Source organism: Carya illinoinensis, chromosome 1 (genome assembly GCF_018687715.1).
Source record: "Carya illinoinensis cultivar Pawnee chromosome 1, C.illinoinensisPawnee_v1, whole genome shotgun sequence".
Lineage (NCBI taxonomy): Eukaryota > Viridiplantae > Streptophyta > Magnoliopsida > Fagales > Juglandaceae > Carya > Carya illinoinensis.
The window spans coordinates 26,246,808-26,272,284 of record NC_056752.1 but is presented as its reverse complement, the minus strand read 5'-3'; positions in this window follow the sequence as shown (position 1 = coordinate 26,272,284).

Below are 25,477 nucleotides of genomic sequence, written 5' to 3'. Positions count from 1 at the left end.
TACCTGTGGTGTGGCACTGGAGCCAGGGTGTGCGGATGATCCCTAGGGGAGGTCATGGTGCATACGGATTAATTGGTTAACAGTTTGAGTTTGAAATGGGCCAAATGTGACTTTTGGCATGATATTTGGAAAGGTTATGTTTTTGGGCCAAATGGGATTTTTGGTGTGCGTGGAAAAAATATGATTTTATGGTTTTGTGCATTGGCATCCTTTCATGCATATTGTTTGAGTTTTATATGTTTTTATCCGGTGGTGTTTGGATTTTACTTACCCGCGGCACCATTTTTTGTATTGTAGATTTTGGAGCAGAGATCGAGGATGAGGAGGAGGAGGCTGAGCCCGAGGATGCGGCTCCGCCGGGGTGCTGAAGTTAAAGTTAAAGTTTTGTTATTTGGTTTAAAACTATATTTGTGTTTTGTAATATTTCATTATATATGTTTTGAACAGCTTTGTATTAAATTAAGAAAATTCTGGTACTTAGTTATTGATTTTGCTTTTTGCTGCATTTTTCTCGTGCACATTCGTTGCTTATACACACACTTGGCACACATCGATAGGGTGATGACCCGTGATGTCATCATCCGGACGTCTCGATTTTCCCGTGTTCGTGCGTGGGGATTTGGGGGCGTCACAAACATTACAGCAATTAAAAATACATGAGAAAATAATGAATTATAGCTTGAAATGCTATAGATTTGTATCTTTAACCTTGGTGGAAAACAAAACACTAGACAAAGTAGCAGAGGTGGCACGTGAGGGACACGTGCCGCCCTGGACGTATGCTGAATAGTCAACACTATAGAATTCAGTGGCCTTGAACCCAGAAAATCCGCACGTGGTGGTAATAGATCACCCTTGGCAGAGCCACGTGGATCTCACATGCCAACTTTGGACTGCGCATGTGGCTTACACACTACTCTTTTCGACGAAATTCTTCACCCATATGAATGATCGGAGCCTTGGGATTTCTATGGTGGGGCGCGTGGTGGTTGCTAGATGCCAGAAAGCAATAGATCAGCCTTTCACCATATATTGACCTGAAAAAACAATGAAAAAGAAAAGAAAAATAAGAGAGAAGAGGGAGACAAGAGAGAGGAAGGAGCCGAAGCTCCTCCCCCTCTAGCCTGGTTCATGTTTTGGGAAGTTTTAGAGACAATGTAGACTCTCTCTCTAAAAGTGGGGGATGGAAGTGTTCTATCAAATCTAGTATCCGTAAGAAACAATAGTTACGTAACAAATTATATATTGAATGTGACGCCCCCAAATCCCCACGCACGGACACGGGGAAATCGACACGTCCGGATGGTGACAACCCGGGTCACCACCCTAACGACGGGTGCCAAGTGTGTGCAAAAGTAACATATGTGCACGAAGAAACACGCAGTGGATAACGAAAGCCATAACTAAGTACCAGAATTTTTTCTTAACGTAATACAAGCTATTTAAAACATACCTAAATAAAATATTACAAAACACGAACATAGTTTTAAAATCAAATATAAAGCATAACATCAGCAACCTGGCGGAGCCGCATCCTCAGGCTCAGCCTCCTCCTCCTCATCCTCGAACTCTGCACCAAAAGCTACAGACCAAAAAAAGGTACTGCAGGTAAGTAAAATCCAAACACCACCAGATAAAAACACATAGAACTCAAGTAACATGGATGCAAGAAAAGCCAATGCACATGTCCCACAAAACCACATTTTTACCACGCACGCCAAGAAACCCATTTGGCCCATAAAAACATATCCTCAAAACCAAGCCTCGCCATTATCCCAGATAATGGCCCAAACCACCATTTTCCCAGAAAATGGATCAAAAGCCTCGAAACCAAAACTCGCCATTTTCCCAGAAAATGGCCCACATCCGAAAACCATAAAAACAATCCGGTTTTGCATGCACCATGATCTCCCCTAGGGATCATCCGCACACCCTGGCTCTGTGCCACATCGCAGGTAACGATTACGCATGTGACACCTAAACGAGCGATGCCCAGACTCGCGCCCAGCGCGTACCTGGCCAGGCCATCCTCTAGCCCTCGCCAGCGAAGGGCCACGGAGTCGGTGAGTAGAGCGATGCCCAGACTCGCGCCCAGCGCGTACCTGGCCAGGCCATCCTCTAGCCCCGCTCCCGTCGTCGCCCAGTGACAACTCAGGGGACGTCACTCAGTATTATCCACTCCCGAGTGACCAGAGGAGCTCCATCGAGATAATAACCCATCCCGGCTTGGGCTCGTGAGACACACGCACCCGAAAATCCATTCACACTGGCAAAACAGGATTTCTCAAATAAAATAAAATACACGTGCATGCACCATGCAAATGCAATTATCAATGCACAAAACAAACAACCAACCATAATACAATAAATCAAGCAACTTCATCCTCCATCCATCCGACCCCCGAACTCCTCGGACTCAGTCCGGAATGAACCAACCAGCAGATAAAATAAATTGAATGAGTGATATATATTTAAATCTGAAAATAGGGTTTGGAAAATACTTACAGCGCTATACGGTATTTTTAGAAAGCTTGCGGCGTTGCAAACAGCGGAAGGAAAGCAACGTAACAGTGAAAATTCACTGTGGCCGTGGGTTGTAAAATACCCACTTTTTAAACGAGGACAAACCAAGGCTTGGAATTGATAGGGAATGGCCTTGAGATATTTATGAAGCTAAGGGAAATGAGTTTTGGCCGTGGGTGGTGGTGGAAATGGCGGTCGAAGGCCAAAAAGGGGCTGAACGGAGTTGAGCTCGTGGGAGCTTCCGGCAATGGATCGAGGCCGAAAATAGGTGGTTTAGGTCGGCAAGAGGTAGGGGAAGAAGCTGTGAAAAGATGGTGGCCGGAGGTGGTGCGACGGCGCCGGAAACGGTGAAAAACCGTATGGCTTGGAGGAGCTCGTGGCGGCTAACGGTGGCTCAGATGGAGGTGAAACTTGGTGGAGATGTTCACTGGTGAGAGGGGAAGAAAACTGGGTGGGTGGTGTAGGCCACGCCGCCGGTGAGCGGCGGTTCTGGGCTGCGAAAGCAACCGGCAACAGGGGCAAAAATAGAGCAGGTGCAGCGACTTCCGGCGGCTCTCGAAGGCTAACGGCTGGTCCGATGGCTCTAAAAATTGGTGGGGATGATCTCTGGTGGAAGGGGAAGAGAATGGTGGTGGCGGTGCACTAAACGGTGGTCGGACGGTGGAGAACTGGCCGGTCAAAGTGGCGGCGACGAGAATGAGAAAAAGGGGCAGCTGTGCGTACGTGGGAGAGGAGGAAAACGGGAAGAAAAAGAAGAAGAAAAGAAAGAAGAGAAGAAAGAAAATAAGAAAAGAAAAGGAAAAAAGGGAAAAAGAAAAAAAAAAGAAAAGAAATGAGGTACAATCCTCACCTCTGGAGTCCAACAACTGATCCAACGAAAATAAGATTAAAAGCAATAAAACTAAGAAAATATTTTAAACACAACGTAAAGATAAAATATAATAATTAACTAGTAAAAACAAACTATTTAATTTTAAATCCAAAGACAAGCTAAAATAAATTAAACAGCAATTTAAATTCAACAGCAATTAAAATCCAATTAAAATCCGATAATTTAAAATAAAAGAACTATTATATTAATTAAATGAAAATATTCCTTCAATGAAAATACACATAAAAAATGGGGTGTCACATTGAATATAGGCATGACTATACTCACCCTGCATGCTGAATTAGTTCACCGTCCTCCTTTTCTGGAACAAACCTCTAGCTAGCATGCATCATGTTTGCATGGTGCTTCACAATCCATGTCACTCTTTGGTTATAAACCTTTGCATTATCGCATAACGGCGATGTATGCCCCTCAAGAATCATTAGTGGAATGGGCCCCATAGAATGAAGTTTCATAGAGATCCTCCCACTCACTACCCCATGACGACCTTACTGCTTATTGGTTGTGCTATATATAAGAACACAAAACAATCAAGTTTTATTAGAATAAATATATGAATATCTCTATACAAGTTATCAATAATATGTAAATCATGCTCCATTTATCCACATATTTGGAGAATGTCGAACTAAATGTACTTAGCGGGCTCACTATGGGGTTTGTGGTGGTAGCTTCCACCAAGGGAGCATCATTTAAGTTACTCTAAAAAAAAATCAGATGGCTCTGTTGAGTCATGATCTGATGTTGCAGATGCTCACTCATCGTTTGCAGTGCCTACACTCGCTACTTGTGGCCTTGTAATGTGCCGCACAACATAAGACCTCTTTTGTGGCTTTCATCATACACTAAGTTGCGCTCGATGGAATGTAGTTGTGACACCCCCAAATCCCAAGTACGGACACGGGGAAATCGAGATGTCTGGATGATAACATCACGGGTCACCACCCTATCGCCAAGTGCCAAGTGTGTGTATAAGAAACAAATGTGCAAAAGAAAATACGCAACGGATAAACAAAATCATATAACTAAGTACCAGAATTTTTTCTTGGTTTAATACAAAGTCGATCAAAACATACTTAATAAAATATTACAAATCACAAACATAGTTTCAAACTAACTACAAAGCATAAACTCCAATTCAAAACTCCGGCGGAACCGCCTCCTCGGGCTCAGCCTCATCCTCCTCCTCGATCTCTACACCAAAATCTACGGTACCAAAATGGTGCCGCAGGTAAGTAAAGATCCAAACGCCATAAGATAAAAACATATTAAACTCAATAATATGCATGAAAAAATGCAAATGCACATGTCCCACAAAAACCACATTTTCTTCCACGCACTCCAAAATCCCATTTGGCCCAAAAACATAACCTTTAAAACCAGTCCTCGCCATTATCCCAGAGAATGGCCCAAATCCAACTCATAACAATATCCAATTAATCTGAATGCACCATGACCTCCCATAGGGGTCATCCGCATACCCTGGCTCCTGTGCCACACCACAGGTAATGACCACGCGTGTGACACCTAAACGAGCGATGCCCAATTTGGCTCCCCACGCGTTCGTAGCCAAGCATCCTCTAGCCCTCACTAGCGAAGAGCCACGGAGTCAATAAGAGAGCGTTACCATCCCGCCCGCTCTCGTTGTCACCCAGAGACAACTCAGGGGACGTCACTTAGTATATTACGATCCCGAGTGACCAGAGGAGCTCCACTAAGATAATACCCCATTCCGGCTTGGGGTCGTGATACACGCGCACCCGAAAATCCATTTACGCAAATAAAACAGGGTTTTCTCAATTTAAATAAAATGCACATGTATGCTCCATGTAATGCATGCCTCAAGACACAAATAACCAACCAATAACAAATCAACAAAACCAATCAACTCTGTCCTCAATCCATCCGACCCCTGAACTCTTCGGACTCAGTCCGGAATCAACCAACCAGCAGTCAAATAATTATTGTAAGAGCAAAATATATTTAAATCTAAAAGTAGAGTTTGGAAAATACTTACAGCACTATACGGTATTTTTTGAAAGTTCGCAGCCTTGCAAACGGCGGAGAAAAAGTAACGTAACAGTGTATTTTACACTGTGGCCGTTGGTAGTAAATTACCCACTTTCGAACGGGGATAAACCAAGACACGAAATTAATAGGGAATGACCTTGAGATGTTTATGAAGCTAAAAGAAGTGAGCTTTGGCTATGGGTGGCGGTGGAAGTGCAAAAAGAGGCTGAATGGAGTTGAACTCGTGGGAGCTGCTCCGGCAACAGATCGAGGCCGAAAATGGGTGGGTTAGGTCGGCAAGAGGTAGGGGAAGAAGTTGTGAAGAGGTGGTGGCCGGAGGTTGAGCGACGGCGCCAAAAACGACTCAAAACCGTGCGGAAAGAAGGGGCTCTAGGTGGTGATTTGCGGCTCTGATGGAGGTGATTTTTGGTGGGGATGTTCACTGGCCGGAGGGGAGTTTTTCTGGGTGGGAGGTGTCAGCCGGGAGAGGAGGAAAAGAAGAATAAAGAAAGAAAAAGAAAGAAAAAGAAAGAAAAAGAAAAAGGGAAAGAAAAAGAAAAGAAAAAAGAAAAAATGGAAAAAGAAAAGATGAGGGAAAAGAAATGAGGTCCAATCCTCACTTCCGGAAACCAAAAATTGACCCGACGAAAACGATTTTTTAAAAACTATAAAACGATTAAAATAAATTAAACACCACATGAAATAAAATAAAACCAATTTAAAATACAATAAATTAAAATAAAAGAACTAATATATTAATTAAATTAAAATATTCCTTCAGTGAAAATACATGTAAAAGCGGGGTATCACATCCTCCCCCCTTAAAAACAAATTTCGTCCTCGAAATTTGCAAAATCAAACACCAACTTGAAGCAAGCCACATAATTCCATTGAGATCAAGTTTAAGAAACGTACCGTCATTTACTCAAACAAGTAGGGGTACTGCTCCATCATGTCAGCTACTCTCTCCCAAGAGAAATCTTGAGCTAACGGATCCCCCCATGCCACCTTTACCAGAGGTATCGTCTTGGATCTCAACTGTTGCTCTTTCCAGTCCATGATCTGTGACGAAACAACCTCATAAGTAAGGTCTGGTTGCAACTGAATATGCTTTGGGTTGACAAAGCGTAGCTCTTGTTGTTCAAAACTCTTCTTCAAGGATGATACATGGAAGACATCATGAATATCCCCAGAATATTCTGGCAAAGCAACTCTATGAGCGACGGACCCTACATTCTCCAAAATCTGAAAAGGGCCAACATATCTCGGATCCAGTTTCCTCCTTTTACCAAAACGCTTAACTCCTTTCATGGGAGAGACTTTGAGATAAACCCAATCACCTTCTTCAAAAGATAACTCTCTCCTCCTGGTATCTGCGTAGCTTTTCTGACGACTCTGAGCTGCCGTCATTTTATCCCTGATGATCCGAACTTGGCTTTGCATCTCCTAAATTATTTCGGGCCCAATTATTTTATTCTCCTCGACTTCATCCCAACACAAATGCACTTCCTCCCATAAAGAGCTTCATAAGGAGCCATCTGGATGGTCGCATGAAAGCTGTTATTATACGCAAATTCTATGAGTGGCAAGTGATTTTCCCAACTCCCTTAAAATTCCATGACACATGCTCGCAACATATCTTCAAGGGTCTGAATGGTGCGCTCTGATTGGTCGTCCGTCTGAGGGTGATATGTTGTACTAAACTTCAACTTTGTACCCAAAGCTGCCTGCAAACTTTTCCAAAACTGAGATGTGAACCTTGGGTCCCAATCCGACACAATACTCTTCGGTATGCCGTGCAACCGCACTATCTCTTTTACATACAAGCGAGTCAACTTACCCAAGGAATCAGTGTTATTAACAGGCAAGAAATGAGTACTCTTCGTTAACCGGTCAACAATCACCCAAACCGAATTCTTCCCACTAGGAGTCCTCGGCAAGCCCACTACAAAATCCATCGTGATGTCGTCCCACTTCCACTTAGGAATAGGGAGGGGTTGAAGCATACCGGCAGGTCTTTGATGCTCGACCTTAACTTGACGACATGTGTGACATCTCTCGATATACAAGGCACTATCCTTCTTCATTCCATCCCACCAATAATTTTTCTTCAAGTCCTGGTACATCTTCGTACTACCAGGATGGACTGAATAAGGGGCCACATGGGCCACATGAGCTTCTGCCATGATCCGCTCCTTGAATTCTGAATCTTTGGGGACCACTCTATGATCTCGGAACCGAAGAATTTCATCTTTATCCATACTATAATGTAATGGCCCTCGAGATTTTCTGACTCTTTTTTTTATATCCAATAGGTTCGGATCCTTCCTTTGAAGAGTCTTTAATTCCTCAAAATCAGCTATTCGAATATCAAGAATTAAAGATAATATCTCCTCTTGCTGTGAACTTTCAATGAGGAGTCTTCTCATCCCGCAAAGTAAAAAATCCAATTCTGACGATTCAGCTTCATCTTCCAAGTGCAACTTTCGACTCAAAGCATCCGCAACTATATTTGCCTTCCCCGGATGATACTTGATCTCGCACTGATAGTCACTGATTAACTCCAGCCATCGCCTCTGCCTCATGTTCAGATTCTTCTGGGAAAACAAGTGCTTCAAGCTCTTGTGATCGATGTATACCTCGCAAGCTTCCCCATACAAAAAGTGCCGCCAGATCTTAAGAGCAAAAACAATCGCAGCCAATTCCAAATGGTGCGTCGGATAATTCTTCTCATGATCCTTTAGCTGACGGGATGCATAAGCAACAACCCGTCCCTCCTGCATAAGGACACAACCCAATCCAAATTTAGACGCATCGCTGAAAAATACGAATGACTTGTGCGGTTCTGGAAGTGCCAACACTGGTGCAGTTGTCAACTTGTTCTTCAATTCTTGGAAGCTTCTCTCACACTTATCTGACCAAATAAATTCTGCATTCTTTCTAGTCAAAGCTGTGAGAGGTCCGGATAGGCGAGAAAATTTCTCTACAAATCTACAGTAATATCCAGCAAGTCCCAAGAAACTCTGGATCTCGCGCATGGTAGTCAGACGCTACCATGACAAAATGGCTTCCACCTTACTAGGATCAACAGCCACTCCGTCTCGGGAAATCACGTGCCCGAGAAATCTGACTTCCTCCAACCATAATTCACATTTGCTGAGCTTGGCATACAACTGGTGTTCTCTTAATTTCCCAAGAACTAGATGAAGATGATAAACATGCTCTTCAAAGTCTCAGGAATAAATTAAAATATCATCAATGAATACTACCACAAAGGAATCCAAATAAGGTCTAAATACCCGATTCATTAAATCCATGAAAGTAGCAGGGGCATTGGCTAACCCAAACGGCATCACCTTAAATTCATAATGCCCATATCTCGATCTGAAAGCAGTTTTGGGTATATTCTTGTCCCTTATCCTCAACTGGCAGTATCCTGATCTCAAATCAATCTTTGAGAACACAGCTGCTCCTTGAAGCTGATCAAACAAATCATCAATCCGTGGGAGAGTATATTTATTCTTGATGGTCACCTTATTTAATTCTCGATAATCGATGCACATACGGAGGGTTCCATCTTTCTTTTTAACAAATAGCATTGGAGCACCCCACGGTGAAGTACTTGGTTGAATAAACTCCTTATCTATCAGCTCTTGCAACTGAGTCTTCAACTCGTTTAATTCAACCGATGCCATGCGGTAAGGAGCTTTATGTATAGGGGTTGCTCCAGGTTCCAAGTCTATAACAAACTCCTTTTCACGAACAGGGGGTAGCCTAGGCAAGTCATCCACAAACACGTCCGGAAATTCTTCCACAACGGGGATATCTACCAATGATTTCTTCTCAGACGACAATCTCTCCACATGCAATCTCTCTTCTTGCTTGAATTGCCGATATAACTACCGGCTTTTCTTTTAGTTTACTTCCCGCAAATTCCAAATAATCCCCATCTGGAAGCTGAAAGCTAATTACCCGACTTCTGCAATTAATACTCGCAGAATATCGGTATAGCCAATTCATCCCAAGGATAATATCAAAACCCAGCAGCTTAAACACAACCAAATCAGCATCCAAAAACCTTTCATCAAAATTTAATGGGCAACCCAAAGCAACTTTGGAACACCACACCACTTCACCATTTGGTAGAGCCATTACCAATGACTTTGGCAAAGGTTCCGTAACCAGATTACACATCCAAACGAAAGTGAAAGACACAAACGACTAAGCCCAAATCAAACAAAGTGCAAGCATAAAATTCATATAAACAGACTCTCCCTGAACCAAACACATTAACCCATGAAATCCAAATTCAAAGAAGGAACCAAAACACACATCAAATCCAAAATTAAATTAAATTAGATCCATACCTGTAATTACTCCAGCATCATGGGTCGCTGGTGCCTCATCATCAACATCTCCGGGTGTAACAGCATAAACCCAAGCTTGCACTGTTTGCCTTTGATTTGTTCTTCCACCACGTCTACCTCCACGGCTTCCTTGAACTCTAACGGGGCACTCACGAGCGAAATGTCCCATTTGGCCACATCGGTAACAATGGGTTCCACCACTTAGTCGACACTCACCCTCATGAGCTCTATTACAAATTCCGCAAATTGGCACCCATCCTCCCATACGTACACCTGAGGCCGCTTGTGGTCGGGTCCTAGTCCGCTGAATAAATTTTTGAGGCGAACCTGAACTACTTCCTTCACCAGAAAAACTCCACTTCTTATGTCCTGGAGGGGAGCCCATACTCAAATTATTCTCTCGCTCTACAAGAGTGGCCAAGTCCATTAAATCCTGGAAAGTGGAAATCCGGTGGCAGACCACCATTCAGCGTATATCAGGACGTAGGCCCTCCTGGAAACGCTCGGCCTGCATCTCCTCCGTGGCGATGAGGTGGGGAGCAAATCGCCCAAGCTCTATAAATCTTCGGGCATACTGTTCCACGGTTATACTCCCTTGGACCAAGCTTGAGAACTCTCTTGCTTTTTACCGCCTCACAGAAGTGGGAAAGAATCGGTCATTAAATTTTTTCTTAAAGCGTTGCCAAGTCACAGCGGCAAAAGACCCCAATTCTAACTCCGGCATTACTCTTTTTGTATCCCACCACTCAGAAGCGGTTCCTTGCAACAGATAGCTGGCATAAAGTACTTGTTGCGCCTCAGTGCAACCACATACTTCAAAAGTTCTTTCTTAATCTCTAACCCACTTTCCAGCCCGTAGTGGATCCTCTTCTCCCATGAAGGGTGGAGTTCTATGCGCTAGAAAGGGCTCATAGGTGCATCTAGCTTGCACTATGCCACTAGGCCCTCCTGGGTATAGCCAAGGCCCTCCTTGTTGTGGGCAAGGCCCTCCTTGTTGTGGCCAAAGCCCTCCTTGTTGTGGCCAAGGCCCTTCTTATTGTGACCTAAAATTCTGTTGTATGAACTCAGTCATTTGCCTTATCGCTTGGGCTATAGCATCATCCCTCGGCGTATCGTCCCGAGGCTCTTGAGTAGACTTTCTTGGTCTCACCATCTTCCTGTCACAACACAACCTTTCACCCCCTTTAAGAAAACAAATAAAACCAACAACATAAAACCAAAAACCAAACCAAACCAAACCACATAACAAGAAACAAAAAGCATGCAATAACAAATAAATAAATACAAGCAAACAAGCTCAAATAAATTCAAAACAAAGAAAACATGTCAAATAGCAACTTTACTTAAATAAATTTTAAAACACAAGTTTAAAAACATTCTGGTACTACCTACAGGACATGTGGTTTTACCCAGAGCCAAACCGCTCTGATACCACTTGTGACGCCCCCAAATCCCACGTACGAACACGGGAAAATCGAGACGTCCAGATGATGACATCACGGGTCACCACCCTATTGCCAAGTGCCAAGTGTGTGTATAAGCAACAAATGTGCAAAAGAAAACACGCAGCAGATAAATAAAGTCATATAATTAAGAACCAGAATTTTTTCTTGGTTTAATACAAAGCTGTTCAAAACATACTTAATAAAATATTACAAATCACAAACATAGTTTCAAACTAAGTACAAAGCATAAACTCCAACTCAAAACTCCGGCGGAGCCGCCTCCTCGGGCTCAGCCTCCTCCTCCTCCTCGATCTCTGCACCAAAATCTACAGTACCAAAATGGTGCCGCAGATAAGTAAAGATCCAAACGCCACAAGATAAAAATATATTAAACTCAACAATATACATGAAAGAATGCAAATGCACATGTCCCACAAAAACCACATTTTTTTCCACGCACGCCAAAATCTCATTTGGCCCAAAAACATAACCTTTAAAACCAGTCCTCACCATTATCCCAGATAATGGCCCAAATCTGACTCATAACAATATCCAATTAATCCGAATGCACCATGACCTCCCCTAGGGGTCATCCGCACACCCTGACTCCTGTACTACACTGTAGGTAACGACCACGCGTGTGACACCTAAATGAGCGATGCCCAGTTCCGCGCCCCGTGCGTTTGTAGCCAAGCATCCTCTAGCCCTCGTCAGCGAAGAGCCACAAAGTCGGTACGAGAGCGTTACCATCCCGCCCGCTCTCGTTGTCGCCCAGCGATAACTCAGGGGATGTCACTCAGTATATTACGCTCCCGTGTGACCATAGGAGCTCCATCGAGATAATACCTCATCCCGGGTTGGGTTCGTGATACACACGTACCCGAAAATCCATTTACACAAATAAGACAGGGTTTTCTCAATTTAAATAAAATGCACATGTATGCTCCATGTAATGCACGCCTCAAGGCACAAATAACCAATCAATCACAAATCAACAAAACCAATTAACTCCGTCCTCAATCCATCCGACCCCCAAACTCCTCGGACTCAGTCCGGAATCAACCAACCAGCAGTCAGATAATTATTGTAAGAGCAAAATATATTTAAATCTAAAAGTAGAGTTTAGAAAATACTTAAAGCGCTATACAGTATTTTTTAAAAGCTCGCAGCGTTGCAAACGGCGGATAAAAAGTAACGTAACAGTGTATTTTACACTGTGGTCGTGGGTAGTAAATTACCCACTTTCGAACGGGGACAAACCAAGACACGAAATTGATAGGGAATGACCTTGAGATATTTATGAAACTAAATGAAGTGAGTTTTGGCTGTGGGTGGCGGTGGAAACGGCGTGGAAGTGCAAAAAGGAGCTGAATGGAGTTGAGCTTGTGGGAGCTGCTCCGGCAACGGAGAGGTGGTGGCCGGAGGTGGAGCGACGGCGCCGGAAACAACTCAAAACCGTGCGGAAAGAAGGGGCTCTAGGTGGTGATCGGCGGCTCGGATGGAGGTGATTTTTGGTGGGGGTGTTCACCGGCCAGAGGAGAGTTTTTCTGGGTGGGAGGTGTCGGCCACGCCAGCCGGCGGCAGTAGTTTGAGAGCCCGAGCGCGCAGGAGAGGAGGAAAAGAAGAAGAAAGAAAGAAAAAGAAAGAAAAAGGAAAAAGGGAAAGAAAAAGAAAGGAGAAAAGAAAAAATGAAAAAAGAAAAGATGAGGGAAAAGAAATGAGGTCCAATCCTCACTTCTGGAAACCAAAAACTGACCCGACGAAAACGATTTTTTAAAAACCATAAAACGACTAAAATAAATTAAACACCACATCAAATAAAATAAAACCAATTTAAAATACAATAATTTAAAATAAAAGAACTAATATATTAATTAAATTAAAAAACTCGTTCAGTGAAAATACACGTAAAAGCGGGGTATCATAGTAGTTCTTCCCCTACTGGCATTGTCACCTAACATACCATTTATATGCTTAAATATACATAGTATTTGTTGAGAAAGCTGTCATATAATAGCACCACATTAAGTTATGTCACCTCATACATTGTAATTTATATTATGTGTGAATTATTATTAATTTAAGTATAATTAAAGACATGTACTTAGTTACATGTTAAGCTACTCAATTCCACCTTGATGCACATCCCAACACAAGAATTATGTTTCATGCCATACTTCCAACACATGAACAGTTCATGTGTTGTAAAAACTATGATGAATCACCCCTTGATACCAAAATATATATTCCACTTCACTACCATGTTCTTCACAAGCCTTTGTATAAATTTTCAAATATAAACCAACAAAAACTATTAACATCCTATATATATATATGCAAATGTTTACATCCACTTTACCAAGAGCTTTATGCAATTAAAGCCTCAAATAGCTTGAAGATAAGGAAGGAGGACTAAAAAGCTCGTACCTTTACTCGATATGGAGACAATTGGTTAATTTTGAAACCCTCCCTCGTCAATGGGATGCCAAAAACCCATCACAATCTCACGTCGAAACAAAATCTCCCAAACCACAATTTCAATAAACGGTGGCTAGAGTAATATGGGTTGAATCCCAAACCAGAATTGGGCACCGATGGTTGAAATGAAAGCCCACTCCACAATAGCTCAAAACCCCAAAACCACAATGACCCCCAAACCTGGATAGAGGCATTAAAGATTAAAATCAACTAGGGCCTAGAATAGGGAGACTCATAACCGTTCGATCCTTCAGGGGAATCTCGTGAGGGACGTTCTTCGAGGGGAGAATAATGGAACCCTAGGATGGGGCTTTGGAGAGAAATTTGAATAGAAACAGTAGTGTGAGCTAGATATGTTTACATGGTATTTTCATTTTAGGAAAAAATTTATTTTAAATTGTTCACCATAAATTCTTTTTTTATCTGTATTTTTTTAGTTAATTTATGGGCCCTGGGCCATTTTGGGCCTATTTTAGCTGTTTCTAGGCCATCTTAGGTCCAAAAATAGCTTTTGGGCCGATGGCCCACTCAGGTAGGTGGATGGATGGGGTGTATGTCCCTGCACCCCTGCACTCGAATAGGGTCGCCGTTGCACACTAAGAGTGGGTGCCAGGGTGGAAAACCCCATCCCTCGCCCCTGCAGATAAAGGGGCAGGAACTGGCTAACCCGCCCTGTAGAGTGCTGGTAGTGCGGGTAGCATCCCTAATACTATGTGAATGGGCTGTTAAGTTAACTGATCTAACAAATGGACTTCATATCATAGATATTTCAGTCTCGATATTGGGGGTACTTCACTTCCGAACCAAGGTTGATTTGTGTGAACTCGTCTGCAAGTTCTATGCAAATTTCACATCAGTGATTGAGGATCCCCTAACATTTATTACATTTATTAGAGGCACTCAAGTTGAGGTAACACCTGAACTTATCTCCCATGTTATTGGCATTCCTATAATAGATAATCCTATAGTAAGGAGGATGCTCCCTTAAAACAACTTATGTCAACAAAGTTTGTGCATGTAGATAAGCCTCATTATTGGTGTGAATAGGATTGTTCATTCAGTTTGGCTGATATGTGAAATCCAGTGTGTTCACTTGCATGGATACTTTTTCAAAATATTTATCCTATCAACCACCGTTCTAACATTAGCATTCAAAGAGCCATGATCCTTTATGCATTGCTCAATGGTGATATTATTTGTTTTCCATCTTTTGCCATTAGTATAATGGTAGGGGTCTTTAACAAGAAAGCAACTAACTTGCCTTATAGGGTATTGATTACTTGACTTTTGTGTCATCTATTTGTGAGTATTCACACTTCTGAACCTAGTAAAAAACCTCAATTTTCTTTCTCTAAACTTACTGTTTGAAAGTTTGTGGCCCCAAAATCAGAGATGGAGACGAAATTAGTTAATCGTAGGACCAGGGTCAAGCAACCCTGCCTCTACAGGCAAGAGATCGTGTGAGACCTCATCCCTGTGGACAAACGACTCAGAAATATCGTGCCAACTGTTTTCCATACAGGACTAACTATCTCAACTTAAGTCCAAGATGGCCGAGTTACAGGAAGGTGAGGCATTTATGTAAGAAGTTACATTATTAGTGTGGGGATCTGAATCGATAAAATGCTGGAGTTTGAACTATTTGTAACATTGTTCTCTAAGTTGAATTTTATATAGCTCAATTGTTGTGTCTCCATCAAATTGTTTGTCGTTCACTTAATACACTAGGTAACACATGTGAAGAGAATAAATACTCATACAATGTATAAGAAATGTATGATCATTTACCTATCTATACCTCACATACAGTCATGCCTCCAAGCCTTATCTCAATATTACAGAATATCATGATTATCATTACCACTATCAGAGTCATCCTCAGTGAGGAAGTGCTCCTCTTCATCCTCACAATCTTCATCGCTATCTTGATCATTAGTAAAATTAACAGGTATACATTATCATCACCTAATGGAATGGCAGATTCAACAACTACGACGGGTGGTACATCTTCTCTACATAATATAACATAGTTAGACCCTATGGCACTAGGGGTTGGATACATAGATGAAGATTCCATTTCTTGACATGCCTTAGCTTGTTCTTCATCTTCAATGTTTTACGGTAAAACATCATACACATTCCCGTCGACAATTTTTTGCACTAATTTCCAATCATCTTCCAATCCAGCATCATTAAGATAAAAGACTTGTTGTGCTTGGGATGCTAACATGATGGGTCTTCTTGGTACCTTGTATGCAATACATTGATACTCGTATTATGTGGATCAAGACATAGTCTCCTATGATCACTAATGTCCCACCAATCATATTTGAATAGATATACATGACACTAACTCATGTAGCGCAACTGCAATATATCTGTGAGCACCCCATAGTAGTCCTTTATACCCCCATCATGGCCCCCACTAACCATCACACCAGAACACTAGGTGCAATGGGTTGCTTCACAGTCTGGTGTGAAACCTTATTCCATTGTTTATACAACCCAAATATGACGCAACTCAAGGGTCAGGACCACACACCAATGAGTATAAGTCATAGGAGACATTGTTGGAAGCCAACATATGCTTTTTTTAACTGTTCACAAATAAGAGATTGAGTCAGTTAATATACTAATAGACAACATATAGCATGGAATCTACACAATTTTTGCAAGGGCCAAACATGAGGGTATGCGATGTGATAGTTTATTTCACACGTTTTCTTAATCCTAATTATTTTGACTCAAAGTGTTTTGTATGTTTTTTAACTTGGTTGTCTAGAATTTTAGGTGTCTTTTATATTTATTTAATTCTTAGAAATTCTTGGTATTTTACAAGTGTTTAATTATTGAATTAGATTGAAATTGAAATGAAGTGAAGAGGTAGAAATCGAGCTAGGCCTATAAAGCAAATCCTAGTTGGTCGGGTCTAGTTAAACCAGAAGATTTTGGTTTTTAGGTTCTAACTAGAGCTACATACCTCAGTTTTAGGTGTTTTTTGGCTTGCTAGAAAGCTGAAATGTAGACCTAAAATTTTTATGAGTGCCCAAAACCCAATTCTACCATTTAAAGTTCAAAACATAATAGGATGAAGAAGTCCGAATCTGTCTAGAAGTTTACTGCTGCCAGACCCTATTTTAGTTTTCAGCCTGTATCTGGAGTTCTGGAAGTCAAGATAAAGCAAACTTAGATGCATTAGAAAGCTGAGAATGAGATCTAAAACTTTTGTGAAGGGTCCAACTCCAAAATGTGTCTCTTTGACGCTCTAAATCCAGCTGAAAGGTTGCACAGCTAAGAATTCTAGATTTTGAGTAGATATGGGAGAAATTTGTATTAAAATTTAAAAGGAGAATTGGTTTTTAATTGATTGAATTTTCAGTTGTAGATATGGATGGTAGGTTTTTGAATTGAAGTGGTGAAGAATTATATTTCAAGATTAATATAGGTTGAGATGTGCAAAGAGATAGACTTCTATTGAGAATAGGAATTGGAAAAAAAAAACATTGGAAGCTAATGTGAAGTTAAAGTGAGAAGAAAAAATAAATAAATAAAAAATAGAAGCAGGAAGACTGCATATACATGAAACTTTCCAAAAGAGTACTAGAAATGCAATTCTATAGTAACAAGTAGTAACTTAAGTTAACTACTAAATTAACATTAATGTTGCACCGTCGCTCAGTCGACTGTGTCCTGTTGGTCAGATCTCCGATTCTTCTTCAGATCCTGTAACAAGATCTACCATTCGGGAGGAATGGTAGTTGAGACTACCACAATGAGATACAAATCTCAGCAAGTTAACAGAAAACCTCAACATAGGTTAATGATGCATGCATGACAGTAAAAGCATGAATGCATAATCAAATTCATAAACAATCATAGCATAACTTGGCATACAACATAGCATAACTGACATTACTTAAACTAAAACGTGAACTGAATTTGACTTACTTAAACTGAACTGGACTTAATCTGAGACTTGACTTGACATGAACTTGATCTTAAACTTAACTTAACATGAACTTGGAATCTTATTTCTTTAATTGCTTAAACTCAACTTCTTGATTGCTACATGCGTCCTCTAGAGCCATGTGTCTCTACAGATTACCGCATCACAACACAGGTATCTGGATCAGTTGTGAGTACATTAATACGTACTCCACAGTCAGTGTGGCCCTATGTATTTTACGTATCATAATTATTATATCTCACGTAGTATATGCACCACAATTGCTGTAACCCCATACCTCATATTTCAAAATTGTTGTGACCTCATGAATTATTGAAATGAAATGTGACTCTATCGACGTTAGTGCCTGGTGCGCTCTAGTGACGAGCTAGTTAGGTCCCTGCTCGCTACTCGTTGATAGTATTTCATCAACTCAAGAAATTTCACACATATTTAAACACTCATGCGTGAATAAATGAGTTTCACCAGGATATTACTCCATTATAGCACTTAGGGTCGTAATTGACATAATAACTTGACTTGACTGTTATCAAAATACAAAAATTGTACTCGAGATGAAACGTGACTGGAATACGAAAGGATAGAAGCCCTGATGTAACATAACATGACTTAAACATAACTCAAAAGACATGACTAACTTGAGATAGAAACATTTCATAATATGACATAAACATGTAATAGACAACATATTTAACATGACATACTTGCAACAGTGAATATTACATGACATTACATATATGTAATAGATGACATACTTAATATGACGTACTTGTAATGTATAACAATACGTGATAGAATATCTTGTGTAACAAATGAATAACTTGTGACAAGATAAATTCTGTATAACAGACAAATATGTGATAACTTGACATAGTATTACATATATGATAACATACATACATATATTGTAGTTCCTTTACTTATCACCCATACACAGTAAATTGCTAGTAAGTTAAAAACTAATTTACCTCGTTTTTCACATTTTCTAATCAATTTTAAGTACAATCATGAGGAACTGAAAATAGTGATTTTCAAAAGTTAGAAATTAATCACTAACAATAAGAAATATGGAAAAATAGTAACTTTGAGAAAAATTACTGTTTTACCCTCTACATATGGTAAAATGATCATTTTATCCCAAACTTAAGGATTTGCATCTTAATTCAAAAAATCACCAAAATTTACATACCTCATAGAAATTTTGTCCTAAACTTAAATATTAAATAAAAAAAAATTTAAAATTAAACACAACCATAAAACTCTATAGAGGTCGAAACTTGTATAGGCTTTTTCCTTGACTTTTGTTGGAATTCTACAAATTTCAAAACTCAGGATCAAACCAAATTTTTGCAACAGAGATATTCATATCCTAAGTTTAAAAACATACTTAAAACACCCACTAAAAATATGCTAATCATCGCTACCAAACTTTTAGAAAAAGGATTCAAACATTTTAACTAAAAAGACAAACCATTGGATCAAATGATTTGATCTATTTCCAAGCATCTCCAAGAATTTCAAAAATCTAAATATTTCTTCTAACATATTCATAACATGTTCTTAAGAATAATCATGTTTTGAATCATCAAAAAGGTCATCAAAATCACTAAAACAATACTTGGAATTTTTTTTCTTTCCAAGTTCTAAAAATAGATTTTTGTTTCTAACTTGTTTTGATCAACCTTTTGATTAATGACTTATAAGGATGTGATTTTCATACTAAAACATCATATGTTTTAAAAAGGTGTCCTAAAATAGATCTAAACTTCTATTTCAAGATCACATGGTTAAAAATACCCAAAACATAAATTTAGCCAAGAACACCAACACTTTAGCCTATTCAAATATCTCCTTGCACAAAAATTCATACCTTTGAGTCTAACATCAAATACTTTTAAAATAATATTCTAACATGTATATAAGAGGTTTAGATCCTCCAATAAAATTATTAAAGCCATGTAATAGGTTTAAACTACAAAAAATTTAAACTTTATCAAAACATAAACTGTTTTTCTTCTTCCAGTTTCTAAGTTTATAAATCTAAGAAAATATTTCATTAATCATGTAACAAATCCTCAACCAATAATTATATACACATGGTAAAAATACTTCATAAAAATTCTGGACAAAGATTTATCCATCAGTTTGGTCAAAAACTTCAAAATATAACATTCCCTCTAGTTTCTTGCCTATAATGACCTTTCTGGGGTTCAAATAACATGTGACTGATTAAATGATTTTCAAATGGAACAAATAAGATATTCACGTAAACTAGACTAAAAAAGAAATAACTTTTATAAACGAAACTTTTGAGACAACACTTACACGAGCTTTGAAATGAGCGTATAAAAGAACTCTAAAAAACTATCTGAGAGTCTTTGGTTTTCTTTCTAAGGAATGTGAGAAAAAGAGGTGGGATGATTATGAAATAGGTTGGAAGACTTCTTGGATAAATGAGGGATGAAGCTAGTGATGAGAGTGAGCTTGAATGTTGCTCTTGACAACCCAAAAAAAAAAAAGGGACAAAATTATCCCTAGATATTTCTTCAAGGTGGAGTGTTGAGTTGAAATAGTGAGGTGGCCCATTTATCTTATCTATTCTAGAATCTTCTAGGCCCCTTTTTGAAAGATCTGGTCAGCCAAGTGGGGGTACTTGCTAATGAAGCCAAATTCATAGGCTTTAATAGGTCTAAACTGAATAGGTCTCAATTTGAGATTTTAAGAAGGTTTGGGTTGTTATTAAACCCAAATCCAATTTCTTTTGGTCTAATCAAATATCCAAAGTTAAAAAGGTTGGATAATGATGTTCTAACATAAATTTGAAGGATTGATAGTATGTGGAAGTAATTTAATCAAGTAATTAAACACAATACTAGAAACCGATTCAGTTAGGATTTTGAGGTCAACTTTAGAATTTGGATAAAATCGTTTAAGTTTTTGGTTTTAACCATACTTTTGGATTCTCAATTGGATTCCAACCATATAGGATTTTACTAGGGTATAAATCTTCTTTGATTTGGCACAATTTGATTGGTCGAATGGAATAGGGTTTTTGTTTAGGTAACATAATCTCACACCTTCCTTCAAATCCATCAATGTTTCACATGGTGCTCAGTATCTAATACTATTCATTATGTATGGTTAAGATTTTGCCAAGTATTCAAATAAAACTTCTCTAACATAATTTGGACATTCTATACTGTGATTTTAAAAATACTACACTTGGTGCACTTCTCGAGGTTACTGTCTACTCTAAAAAAATGAATAATAAACTTAATACTAAAATTTCTAAATATTCATATGAACCTACAATGAAAATCATTTACTGAAATTTGACTTTTAAGTGCCCCTAAAAATAAATTCATAGTTTCGTACATGCATTTTGTCTGAAAATATAAAAATGAGTTATTGCACCATGAAGTCCTAAATAATCAACTGAGTCTAATGGTGCAGACCATAATGCATTATGACACTTCTAATTATCTCAAATAATTAAAATCGCATTTTTTGCACTATAGTAAAAGATAACATTGACTATATTGACAGGCTAAAATTTATACAGTCAGTTGATTCATGAAAATTTATGAGGTTTTCACGAGTTTTTTAAAGTTTATAGAAATTCCACCATTAAATTTTTAGCGAGCTATTACAAGGTACATTGGTACAGCTCCACACCATTGTAACAAAAATTTCAAACTATGCATATTTACAAATCCAAACCCTGATTCGCAATATTCATGAGTTTTTGGGTCAGTCTAAAATAAGATCCCTTTACAATATAAGGAAAAAGAGATGAAAAGAGTAATCTGGAATGTAGAAGTAATGAAGCAGCTTCATCTTTAGCCATTTTCTCCAAAAAAAGAAAAAAGAAAAATCAAACCTAGTGCACGACCTAATCTTCATCCAAGCATGGATGTTAGAGATTGGAAAACAACTTCTTCCCAAGGTATTGTGAGATCCATCTCGTGGTTGAAGACAAACTCTTCTTCAGCTTGTTGCAGTAGGCTTTGGAACTCAAGTTTTTGCCTTTATATTTCATCTCCCACCTATGTCACTGCGCAGGGGTTCATTAACCCAGCCATGCCATGTCATTTTCGTGTGCAAGGGGTGTGTGAACACTACAAGAAAAAGCACTTTTTCCGGCAAATTTAAATCGCTGCAAAAAATTAAAAATTCACCGGCAAATCTATTTACCAGCGATTATATAATCGCCGTTACTATTAAGCCACTTTATCTATACTGCAGCGAAATTCTAAAATCGCCGCAGAATGTTCACTATTTGGCAGCGATTTTATACTCGCCGCCAAATAGTTAAAATATTAGAACTACATACTGGCATTTCTGGAAATGCCGGTAAATAATTTAACGGCGATCAATAAAACGCCGGAAAATATATTATTTAGATACCGGCGTTTTCAGAATCGCCACGAAATTATTTGACAGCGAATTATTTATCGCCGGAATATATTTCTAAAACGGATAAATTATATACCGGCGTTTACGAAATCGCTGTTAAATCAATAGGCAGCGATTTCACAAACGCCGGTATATCCATTACACCATGAAAATTAGATACCGGCGTTTTCCAAATCGCCGGAATATTAATTGGCGGCTTTTTAGAAATCGCCGTTAAATGATTTTACAGCGATTTGTTTAACGCCGGTGTCTATAGCAAGATTATGAAGTTATTTACCGGCGTTTTAAGAATCGCCGCTAGTTTATTTAACAACGATTTATAAAACGCCGGGAAATAAATTTCCGAACAGTAATCTATGTTCCGGCGATTTCGTAAACGCCGCGAAATAACTTACCCGTTTTTAACGTATAGAACGGCGATAAATAATTCGCTGTTAAATAACGTAACGGCGAGTATAAAAACGCCGGTATCTAAAATATCGTTTGGTGATTTATATCCCGGCGTTTGAGAAATCGCTGGAAGTTGATATAGCAACGATGTCCTAATCGCTGGGTGTTAAAATAGTGGCATTAAACTATTTACTAGCGATTTTAATATCGCCGGAAATTGAATTACCAGCAATTTTTTTTTTTGCAATTTTATTTATTCTGCTTTGTAAGTTTTTGGCGGCGATTGAAAATCGCTGGAAAATCCTAAAAATCAGAAATTTTAATAGCCCAGTATTTCTACAAAGGTCTCATTTAAATGAGACCAATGAGTTCTCATTTAAATGACACCCAATAAGAATACTGGGTCTCATTTTTCACTCATTAATCATGAAAATCAAATATTTTCCCTTCATTCATCCAAATGTACCTGATTGATATGAGTAGCTAATTAATTATCCATACATCAACAAATTTATCAAATATCATTTCTTTTGACCTGAAGTCGTCAATGAGACCAAAGTCATATATATTTTTACACTGGGTGGTGCATTATGTTGATCATATCAAGTACAAGCTGAGCTACATATTATGTGAAGAGATTAATCATCACTAATATTAATACAGTTCAAGCCTCTACTACATCCAAAATCAAAGAGCTACCAAGTTGTCTGTTGGTGCCTTCAGTGCACGCCAATGAACAACACTTAAGTTTTGAAGAATGTTCCCATCTGTTTAAAATAAGCGAAACAAAGACAAACTCATAAGCACCCTATATGACATAAATTGTTCTTTCTTGCAAAAAACTATAGTACAAATCTCTTAAATATCGATAAGTTGGAATATGACTGAACACTGAAGGCATATATCGATAAATAAAGTAGAAACTCTCAATTAAACTATTTGGGATGGAAGTACCTCAGAAACCTCAGAACTCTTACTTTCAATAATTCACACCATATTAAAAGCCTCATTCAAAATGTCATTAGGGGGCTTTGATATTGTATAGTTACCTAAAATTAAATTGTTTGGTCGATTTGAAATATGAGACTTACACTGTGCTAGTGTTGCCTATATTTGTGAAGCTGTTTTCCTGAATTATATATTTTTTATGGTATAGTGCTCAGCTCATATGAATAAATAAATTGCACTCCCCACCCTTCAAAGATTGTACAACAGAGAATTATTTACCTTAGTCTACAGTGATTTGTCACCTTGCCACAAGCTCACATTTTGAGAAAAATGTGGCATAAGCAGATTACAATAATTTCCGGGCATTTACATAGCCATCTCCATCAAAGACAGATGCAAGATTTGATTCTCTTCCACATCCAATTTCTGTATTAACAGCAAGACCAGCCTTATGGAACCCCTAAGTAACTTGCAGTTCAAACAGAGTATGTTTCAGTTTCTGTTGAAATATAGCTAAACTGCATAATAGCCTCCAAATTTATATTTTTAGTGCAGGCCTTAAAATCACATCTTAGATACTATATTGTTTCCTTTCACAAAGTCTCCAATATATAAATATATTATTGAAACCAAGAGGCTAAAGACTCAATTTTGGCGTTGAGTTACAAGAAGTACACAACCTGATCCATTAAAAAACAACTAACTCTCAGAACATAGTCACATATGTCAACAATCTCTCTCATTTCAACTTAAAGCCCCCTTCTTCAAAAAAAAAAAAGAAATTGTTTAATAATCTTTCTTGCAATTTAGTTCACCTGTCCATCACCAATCATTAACTCAAAACAACCAAATGTAATCCAATCGCAAACCATCTTCTCTTAATTTTTGCAGCAAAGCCAGTTATGAATTGAAACTCACTGATATCGCTGTCGTCATCCTCGTCACCATTGACACCCTACAAGCAATATTAACATTAATATTGATGACCTGAAACAGAAACAAATATCAATGGAAATGCCACAGCCTGTTTAATGCTTATGCTCGCTCAAACAAAATCTAAAATTATAAGCAGTGCCTTAACGTGTTTAATGTTTCAGTGTTATGTATAATACAATAACAAAACAAAAACAAAAGCAACCTATATTTTAACTCATGCATGATAAAGCACTCAAAAGTTTTCCTACAACTCAAGTGAAACCTATAGCACTCTCACTAAGAGAATATATTTGGAGTATAAATCTGACAATGAAAAAAAACTTTTGAGGATAACTCCTTGACAATGATCAGCATGGTCCAGAAATTCTAAAGCAATGCGGCCAGCCCCATCTCTTACCCCAAGAAGAATCAACTCATCAACTAACTGTTTAACAAAATAAATTTAAGTCTCAATGGGAACTCCATAATTCATATAGACTAGAGAAGGAGTGTGCAAAGACACATGATAATCAAGAATCAACCTCCACTTCCAAAGTTGGTTCACTACAATTAACACATCATCATATGAACATTGGTTGTCTTTTAATTCCTTCACTTTCGCCTCAAGCTCTATTTCACATGTGGTTTCCACAGATTCAGAAGGTTCTGTAATGACTCTGGGAAAGCACAAACCTTGAGATCAAAGACAGGTAGCCATTCTTCTTCATCTGGCTCCCCAACACCAGAGTTCACATCAAGCGGAACAACATCCCTCTGCTTGTGAACTGCAGAGGGACAGGATTTCTTTGGTCATCATTATTTTCTCCTTGATAAGAGTAGGACATAAATAAAATTTAAGGACCCATTTCCATCCTCATTTCTTTATTTGATAAGTAAAATTTTATTAAACCACATAATTTAACTAGCTCAAGTACACAATAAGTATACAAGAGAAAAACGCCTAATTACAAACTCAAGTGGAAATGAGCACAAGTCATTTAGACTATCTCCATTACAATAATTTATTTTTTATTTTTATAGGTTCCATCCATTACAATAATCGAAGCCCAAAACAACAAAGTATGATTTAAGAAGTCTTTAATCCCTCCCACAGAGCATTCTAAAT